At 58.6% G+C, this 7,212-nt stretch overlaps 1 long non-coding RNA gene across 3 annotated transcripts; it reads left to right on the top strand.

Moving 5' to 3' along the window:
• Positions 1–898: 898 nt before the first annotated feature.
• On the top strand, positions 899–7,212 carry LOC149911841 (uncharacterized). Of its 3 annotated transcripts, none has more exons than XR_016462844.1 (3): positions 899–1,874; positions 3,108–3,265; positions 6,236–7,212. It is a non-coding gene; the product is annotated as an uncharacterized LOC149911841 (long non-coding RNA). The 3 variants fall into 3 exon arrangements; XR_016462845.1 differs by lacking the exon at positions 6,236–7,212 and adding an exon at positions 5,425–5,652; XR_016462846.1 differs by lacking the exon at positions 6,236–7,212 and adding an exon at positions 3,576–5,249.

Below are 7,212 nucleotides of genomic sequence, written 5' to 3'. Positions count from 1 at the left end.
ACGCATGCGCTGTCGTCACGAGGATGGCTTCACGCGCTGCAATGAGGGAGGGCGCACCGTCGCCACGGCATCAGATGGAAAACGGCGCTTGGAGACTGCAGCTGCGGGGCAGCAGCTCAGCACAGCGCTGCCGATGACTGGAGCCGAGCGAGAAGCGAAGGCGCTGGCCAGACTCCGTGCCGGGCTCGAACGCGCCTCGATCCGCGCGATCGCTCCCTCTCTTCCGGGGCTGCCCGGCTCAGCCAGGAGCCGCTCCCGGACACCGGACGGGTCCCGCCTCTCGCGGTCAGCCGCCGCTTCTCGCAGCCCGGCAGCGCCTCGCCACAACGACCGAGGACGGCTCGGTTCCCCCTCCGAGAACAGCCGGATTCTGACGGGGGACGGACGGGGCCGGCGGCGGTGCCCCCGCGCCGCCTTCCCCCGACCGCGCGGCGTCCCCGAGGGCGGCGGCGGGGCGGCGGAGCGCCGCGGCTCCTCCATCCCGCCGGCGCCATCGGCATCACCATGGCGGCGGCCCCGCGTCCGCAGCCGCCATTGGCGGAGAGCCCGCGTTCGGCCCCGCCTCCTCCGCTCTGCCATTGGTCGGTGCGCCGAACGGGGCGGGCGCTCCGCGCGGGGTCCTTTCTGTCCGCGGGCGCGCCGTCATTGCGACATCACCGCGCGCGTCCCCGTGGCCCCGGCCCCGCTGCCCTCGGCGATGCCTGCCGTCGTGCGCCCGCTCCGCTTCCGGGGCCTCGGCTGCGGCTGCGGGAGGAGGGCGGGGACGTGGGGGGCCTCAGCGAGGCCGGGCCCGCCCCGCCCCGCCCCGCCCCGCCCCGCCCCGCTCCGCGCGGGCCTTGCTGGAGAGCGGCGAGCGCGGGCTGGCGGCCGCCGGCAGGTGGGGGAGCGGGGCGTCCGGGCGGGCGGCGCGGCCCTGCGGTGGCGTGGGGAACCCGCTGGAGACGAGCGGCTCCGGGGCACCTTGGCGTCCCGCTGCAGGCGGCGGTCGCGGTGCCGGCCCGAGGCCGGCGCTGTGCGGGGCGGGGCTGAGCGCGGGGCGATCAGCGGCTGCTGCTGCTCGGCCGGCTTCTCGGCCGCCTGCACAAGGCGCGCTGCTGGCTCGCGTTCAGCCGAGCGTCGGCCCGCAGCTCCGGATCCTTTTCCTCCACGCGGCCTTCCGGCCGCTCTGCCCCAAGCCCGCAGCGATGCCTGGGGTCGTTGTGACCAACGTGCGGGACCCGGAGTGTGGTGGTGTTGAACCTCGTGCCGTTGGCATCAGCCGTCGATCGGCCTGACCGGAGCCCTCTGCAGGGTCTTGGAATCCTTAGGCAGATTATAGGAGGGTGCCGTAGCTGAGGGGCGATGGGAGGCAGGGAGGGGAGCATCCTGCCGTGCCACCGGCAGCCCGGGGACCACGTGCTGTGGGTGCCGGCACGAAGCTCCTCCATCCGTCAGCACGGGAGCTGCGGTTCTGGCTGCAGCGGCAGGAACTCAGCGCAGCCCTGCAGAGAGCGGTCCGGCAGCACGAGAAGAAGATGACGGCCGTGGAGTGCGAGAGCCTCAGCAGCGTCTGCAGCCCGCGAGGAGCTGAGCGGGGCTGGGAAGAGGAAGCTGTGGGAGTCCTGGGGAGGGACGCAGAATAGCAGCGTGAGTGGCACTCGTTCATCACTCTTCTTCCCCCTTACAAGCTCCTCTCTTCCCTTTTTCCTTTGTTCTGCTCAATTTTTTCTCTCCTTCTCTTCTCTCCTCTCCTCTTTGTTGGCAAGAGGGCTTCGAGCTCCCTTGCTGGTGCGGAGAGAGAGGCTCAGACTCCCTTGCTGGTGCAGAAGGAAGGATGAAGGACCTTTACTGAAGATGCTTACAACCTTTTATACCCGTGAAACAGCAACTTACATGTAGGAAGCAGGAGCCTCGTGTGTGTTTACATCTGGCTCAAGTTACTGCTAAGCTTTTTTACTCATTAGTGTAGGGTAATAGGTGGGGTTGAGGGTGGAACAAGGGGTGGTACAAGGAGAGTGGGGATTGGTTCATGGGTTTCCTGGGTGGGTTCGTGGGTTTCCTGGGCGGTCGCGTGTCACGGTATATAAGTGCTTGTTACGCAGCAATAAATTGGCTTTCGGCATAGGAACGCTGGTCGTTCGGTCCGTCCGACTGTCCCCTCGCCAGAGGTCGATGTTGAGCAGCAACAATTATCAAGATAATGACTTTATCCCACATCTCCCCCTTCTCTATTAAGAGAAAAAGAAGCACGGTTCTAAAACAATCCTAAAAGTAGCTAAACTAAAATTAATACACTGAGCAAGGATGGGTTCTGTAGAGTACAAACAGCAGTCCATATTAACCAGTCCCAACGATTCCAATTCTTATGATTCCTTGGTGACACAGTTGACAAAGTGCGTCTTGTTGCTGTGAGTCCAAACCACTGATGAAAGTGCTGTGATCATGTTACAGCAGATGATGAGATGGATGGCCAGACCCCCCAGATTCGCATGAGCACCCACTGGACACCCCAGGACTCCTCTGGGACATCCCCAGACCCTTCTGGATGACTCCAGGACCACTCAGACCCACATGAGAACTCCCTGGGCCCTACCAAAACCCTACTTGGACATTTCCAGATCAGCCCAGGGACTCCTCAGAGCTCTTGGGCCCATAGTGGGAACTTCCAGATCCTTCCATGGTGCCACAGGACCAACCTGGGGACTCCCTGGACACCCCAAGGTCCCTCTGGGATATCTCCAGACTCTTCTGGTTGAGTCCAGAAGAGACCCCTGGAGCCCCCAAACCTTTCTAGGATGTCTCATGCAGATCCTTCTGCATGATTCCAAGGGGGGGTAAGAGGGGATAAAGGAGGGTGTGGGTGGGGTGAGAAAGGGGTCAGTGGGACTTTTTTGGGCTGGAAAGGGGGGTTGTGTGGAATCTAGGGGGGGAAGGTGTGAGTGAGTGGGACTGCTGTGGGGTGGAAAGAGGATCTGGTGATGGAGAGAGGGGTGGAATGGGGAAACTAGGGAGTTGTGGGGAGCTTCTATAGTAAAGGAAGTCTAGGGGCAGAGAGTGGGGGATGGGGGGGAAAGCAGAGGTTCTGACACAGTGCCTGTTCAACAGCTCCCCTTTGTGTCCCTTCCCAGGGAGAAACCACACTGCCTGAATGACACTGGGCACACAGCTTCCTTCTTAGCTTGATATCAAGACACCTTGCTGACACAGATCTTCTGTAAGAGACGCAAAGTTAGTTTGGAAATCCATGAGCTTCTCTAAGGCCATGCGTTACATCGAAGATCTAAAGGTAATCAAAGAATCATAGAATAGCCTGGGTTGAAAAGGACCACAGTGACCATCTAGTTTCAACCCCCTGCTATGTGCAGGGACACCGTCCACCAGACCAGGCTGCCCTGAGCCACATCCAGCCTGGCCTCGAATGCCCCAAAGGATGGGGCATCCACGTCCTCTATGGGCTACCTTTTAAAATGCCTCACCACCGTCTGAATGCAAAACTTCCCCCTGATATCTAAACTAAATCTCCCCTGTCTCAATTTAAAACCATTCTCCATTATCCTGTCATTATCCACCCTCGTAAACATCTGTTCCCCCTCCAGTTTAAACGTTTCCTTCAAGGCCTGGGAGGTCTCCCGGAGCCTTCTCTTCTCCAAGCTGAACAAGCCCCGGTCCCTCGTTGCACCAAGAATGCCTCGGCGGCTGCATTTCCCTCGTCCCCCACCAGGGGGCGCTGCTCCCCATCCAGCTCAGCACGCACCCTGCGCTCACTTCCAGGGGGCGTTCTCAGCAGCGTGCGCCCTTTGCACCGGGCAGCCCGGGCTGCGCTTTACTGACGTGCTGCTCGGCCGCGTTCACAACGTGTGCTCCAGTCAGCCCGCAGGCTGTCGGCTTTTCAGCGTCTATTACACAGCCCAGTGCCGGAGCTGGTGTGCGCTAAAGGCACCTGCAGCTGCCGGGACAGCCTGAAGAAAAGCCTCGGGAGGGGTTTGCACGACCCCAGGTGAGCCGTCAGCCCGGCGCTAAGCGCACAGAAGGGAACGCTGGAAGGGCCGCTAGAGGCAGATGTTGCCTGCTGGGTCCCCGAAGGGAAACTGCGGGCTGCCGGGGAGAGAGAGGGGAGTGGAAATTCCCCCGTTGGAGGCTTCCCATTCAGACACTCCAAAGGAGGAGTTGAAAGCTGCCATCAATCCATGCGTGCAGAGCTGTGGAGCGGGATCATCTCGTGTCTGCCGTGGCCCAGAGGGAGAAACGCACTCCCGGCTGGGCTGCGTTACACAGAGCCAACCGGGCAGCAGAGCACGCTGAGCTCCTCTGCTCACTTCCTCACTGTCCCAGCTCCAACCCCTTCCTGTGCCTCTCGGAGCCCAAGCCGGGCTGCAACACGCCTGGGAACCGCTGCTCCCCTCGTTGCAGCCCGTCTGGCCCAGCAAACCTGCCGTGCTGGGCAGGAGCTGGAGCCGGGACCGGGCTCCCGCCTGGGCTACAGCAGCGCCGGTTCCGCCCCGCCCGGTGCCGCTCCCCGCTGCCCTCCCGCCGCTGCTGGCAGGGGGCAGGAAGCGTGCGCTCCTCTGCACGAGGCACGAAGGGCTCCTACCTTGGGTGCGGAGCAGGCTGCTCCCACCTCTGGTGCAGGCAACCGGGCTCCTGGGAGTCGCTCCTGGGAGAGCAGGGGATGCCGAGTGCCCGCAGCCCGGAGCTGGCCGCAGGACGGCCTTGCTGCACCTCCTGCCGCCGCGGTGCTGCCCGGATGGCTTCCAGCCAGGCTCTGGCCGCTTCGGCACAGCCTCAGGTGCCGGGCAGCAATTCCCACAGCGAGCACGCCCCGAGCCGGCTGCCAGGCCGTGGGCAGTTTCACAGCTCGTTCTCGTGGCACATCTGCAGCCGTGGGAGAGAGGGGAGGATGGGGGCTGTGTTTTGTCACGCTAATGAAGCGTCGCTCTCTGCTCCGTCCCTTTGCTGCCTTTGCTGGGGACATTCGCACATCCTTGGGGTCACACATTCCCACGTTGCTGTCCTGGCGCTCCTTTAACTCCTCTCACCCGTGAGCAGGTCCCAGAAGAGGCAATCTCCGGCTGCCCTGCTCTCGAGGGCAGCATCTCCCTGCAGCTGGCTCACTTCCTCACTGAGCGCTGCCCATGGCACTCATGGCACGTTTCTCCTCACTGAGCGAGTGACTTCTACTGCTAACAACTTCCTATCCTGCTTTCTCAATTCGGTCTTCTCTGCAAGGCATGAGCATGGTTAAGCTCTCTGTGTACGAGGGCCAGCTCTGCTGTTCACTTATGTAGATCTACTGACTTTAAGGTCACCCAGAAGGAACCGCCCTCGGGGTAACCGGGGGTTTGTGTCCGGAGAAGACTGCTTCCTTTTCTATTGCATTTTCTGTGGGGCAAAAGTGGGCTCCAAGTTTCACTTGGCAATGTTTAAACTCTACACATCTTTCTGCAGGGGATGTTCCTCTGAACTTTGCCGTGATCACAGCCGCATCTCTTTCCTTTGTGCTGGTAACCCAGCTGCACGCATGAGCAAAATTATTTCCTCCGCTCACATCAAAGTCTTCTAGAAAGCAATGGTTTTGTAACAAAAGGGCTAGTATCGCTATGGCAGAGGAGGTTAACACATCCTCTTCTGACTCTGCTCTTGAGAAGAAAAACAAAAATAATAAAAAAACAAACAAACAAACAAACAAAAAAATAAGGAAGCTAACAAAGAAGCCCACCCTAGTCTAGTCTGGGACATGGTTCACCAGATTCTTCCAAGTGTTCTCACTTCTGTCTCACTCAAGGCTAAACAGAACTTCCATATGTGTGGAAGAACACAGATCATGGCCTGAACAGGATGACTTGTGGAAAATCAAACTCCATAACCACAAAGTGGTTATAAAGCAGGTATATTTTGAGTTACAGCACTGCACACACCCGCTGGGTACTGAGGGAGTAACCTCTCCTAACATGCACACCGTAAAAGGACAGTTTAAGGATATTTACAGAGACAAGTTACACATATGCAAGAATAGGAGAGGATATTACGATTGATTCTAAGGAAGGAGGCGTAGATTATTCTGATATTACCCTTAGTATAGGAGGAGATATTCACTGGTTCCAAGAAGTCATAATATTCTCCACCCCAACTGCTGAGTTACTGTGGCTTGCAGCTCTTATTCCTTGCTGTAGTGGCACAGCAAGGAACCAGTAAGTGAGCACGAGTGCCTGGAGCGGTGCGAGAGATGCGTTCCTCGGCTCACCTCTCCCTTCTCCAGGCTGCTGCTAGGAAGGGTGAGTCAACCCCCGTCTGACGTCCCCCCCGAAGCGTCTGCGTGTGGGAATGTAAGAAAAAACTGCACGGAGCAGCAGCTGCGGAGCAAGATAAGCGGCATGAGAACCAAGGACACCAGAAGAAAGAACATCTCACAGCTCTGATTGGCTAAGCACCTGTGTGAACGGTTGAGGAGTGTTTTGCAGAATGCTCTGTTAACATGTATAAATAGAGTAGTGCTTAACAATAAAGCAGACTAATAGCCTTTAACCACATTGGTGTGCTGTTATGTCTCTAGCGCGTCCTGAGAGTCCTGAGACTTCCCCACATTTGGCGCCCGAACAGGGACCCTTCGTGGGACGATTCGGGGAAGTGGACAACGGCAGGACGGTCGCAACAGAGGTTGGCACCGTGTTGCGGTAGCTGGGTTAGGCGCCAACGTAAGTGCTGCGGTTAGCTGGAAGCGGGGTCGCGACCCACCCTCTGTATCCACGATGGAGTGGGAAGCTGCGGAGAAACTGCCGTTAAATATTCTCTCTAAGAGAGGGGAGCAGTCATCTCCTAAAGGCATGGCCGAGACCCTGGTGCACTGGGCTCGGAAGAAGGGACATTTGTCAGAAGTGGCACTGATATTCAGCGTCGACAAATGGTGTGATATTGGGGACTGCATGTGGGAATCAGTCATTAATGGTGGAAAGGAAGAAAAACTATTGCGGCCCCTTGACCCCTTGTGGAGGTCTGTTATTAACTCTTTGAAAGCTATGCGAGCCGCGCAACAGGCAGCCGCTGCAGCTATGCAGGCACTGGCCGGTACAACAACTAATTTGGCTTCAGAGTTTGACGTGCCTGTTCGGGGTATCACACACCCTGTGTGTTCCTCGGCGGGTCAAGTAAAAGCATTGTTAGGGGCTGCAGCTCCTGATCTTTCAAATGACACTGCTACTGAGTCATCTGCAGTAGTGCAGCAGGAAAAAAGGACTG

This window comes from Phasianus colchicus, unplaced genomic scaffold, assembly GCF_987193195.1.
Source record: "Phasianus colchicus unplaced genomic scaffold, bPhaCol1.hap1.1 HAP1_SCAFFOLD_56, whole genome shotgun sequence".
Lineage (NCBI taxonomy): Eukaryota > Metazoa > Chordata > Aves > Galliformes > Phasianidae > Phasianus > Phasianus colchicus.
Note: the sequence above shows the minus strand (reverse complement) of the source record. Positions and strands in the feature narration are given on the sequence as shown.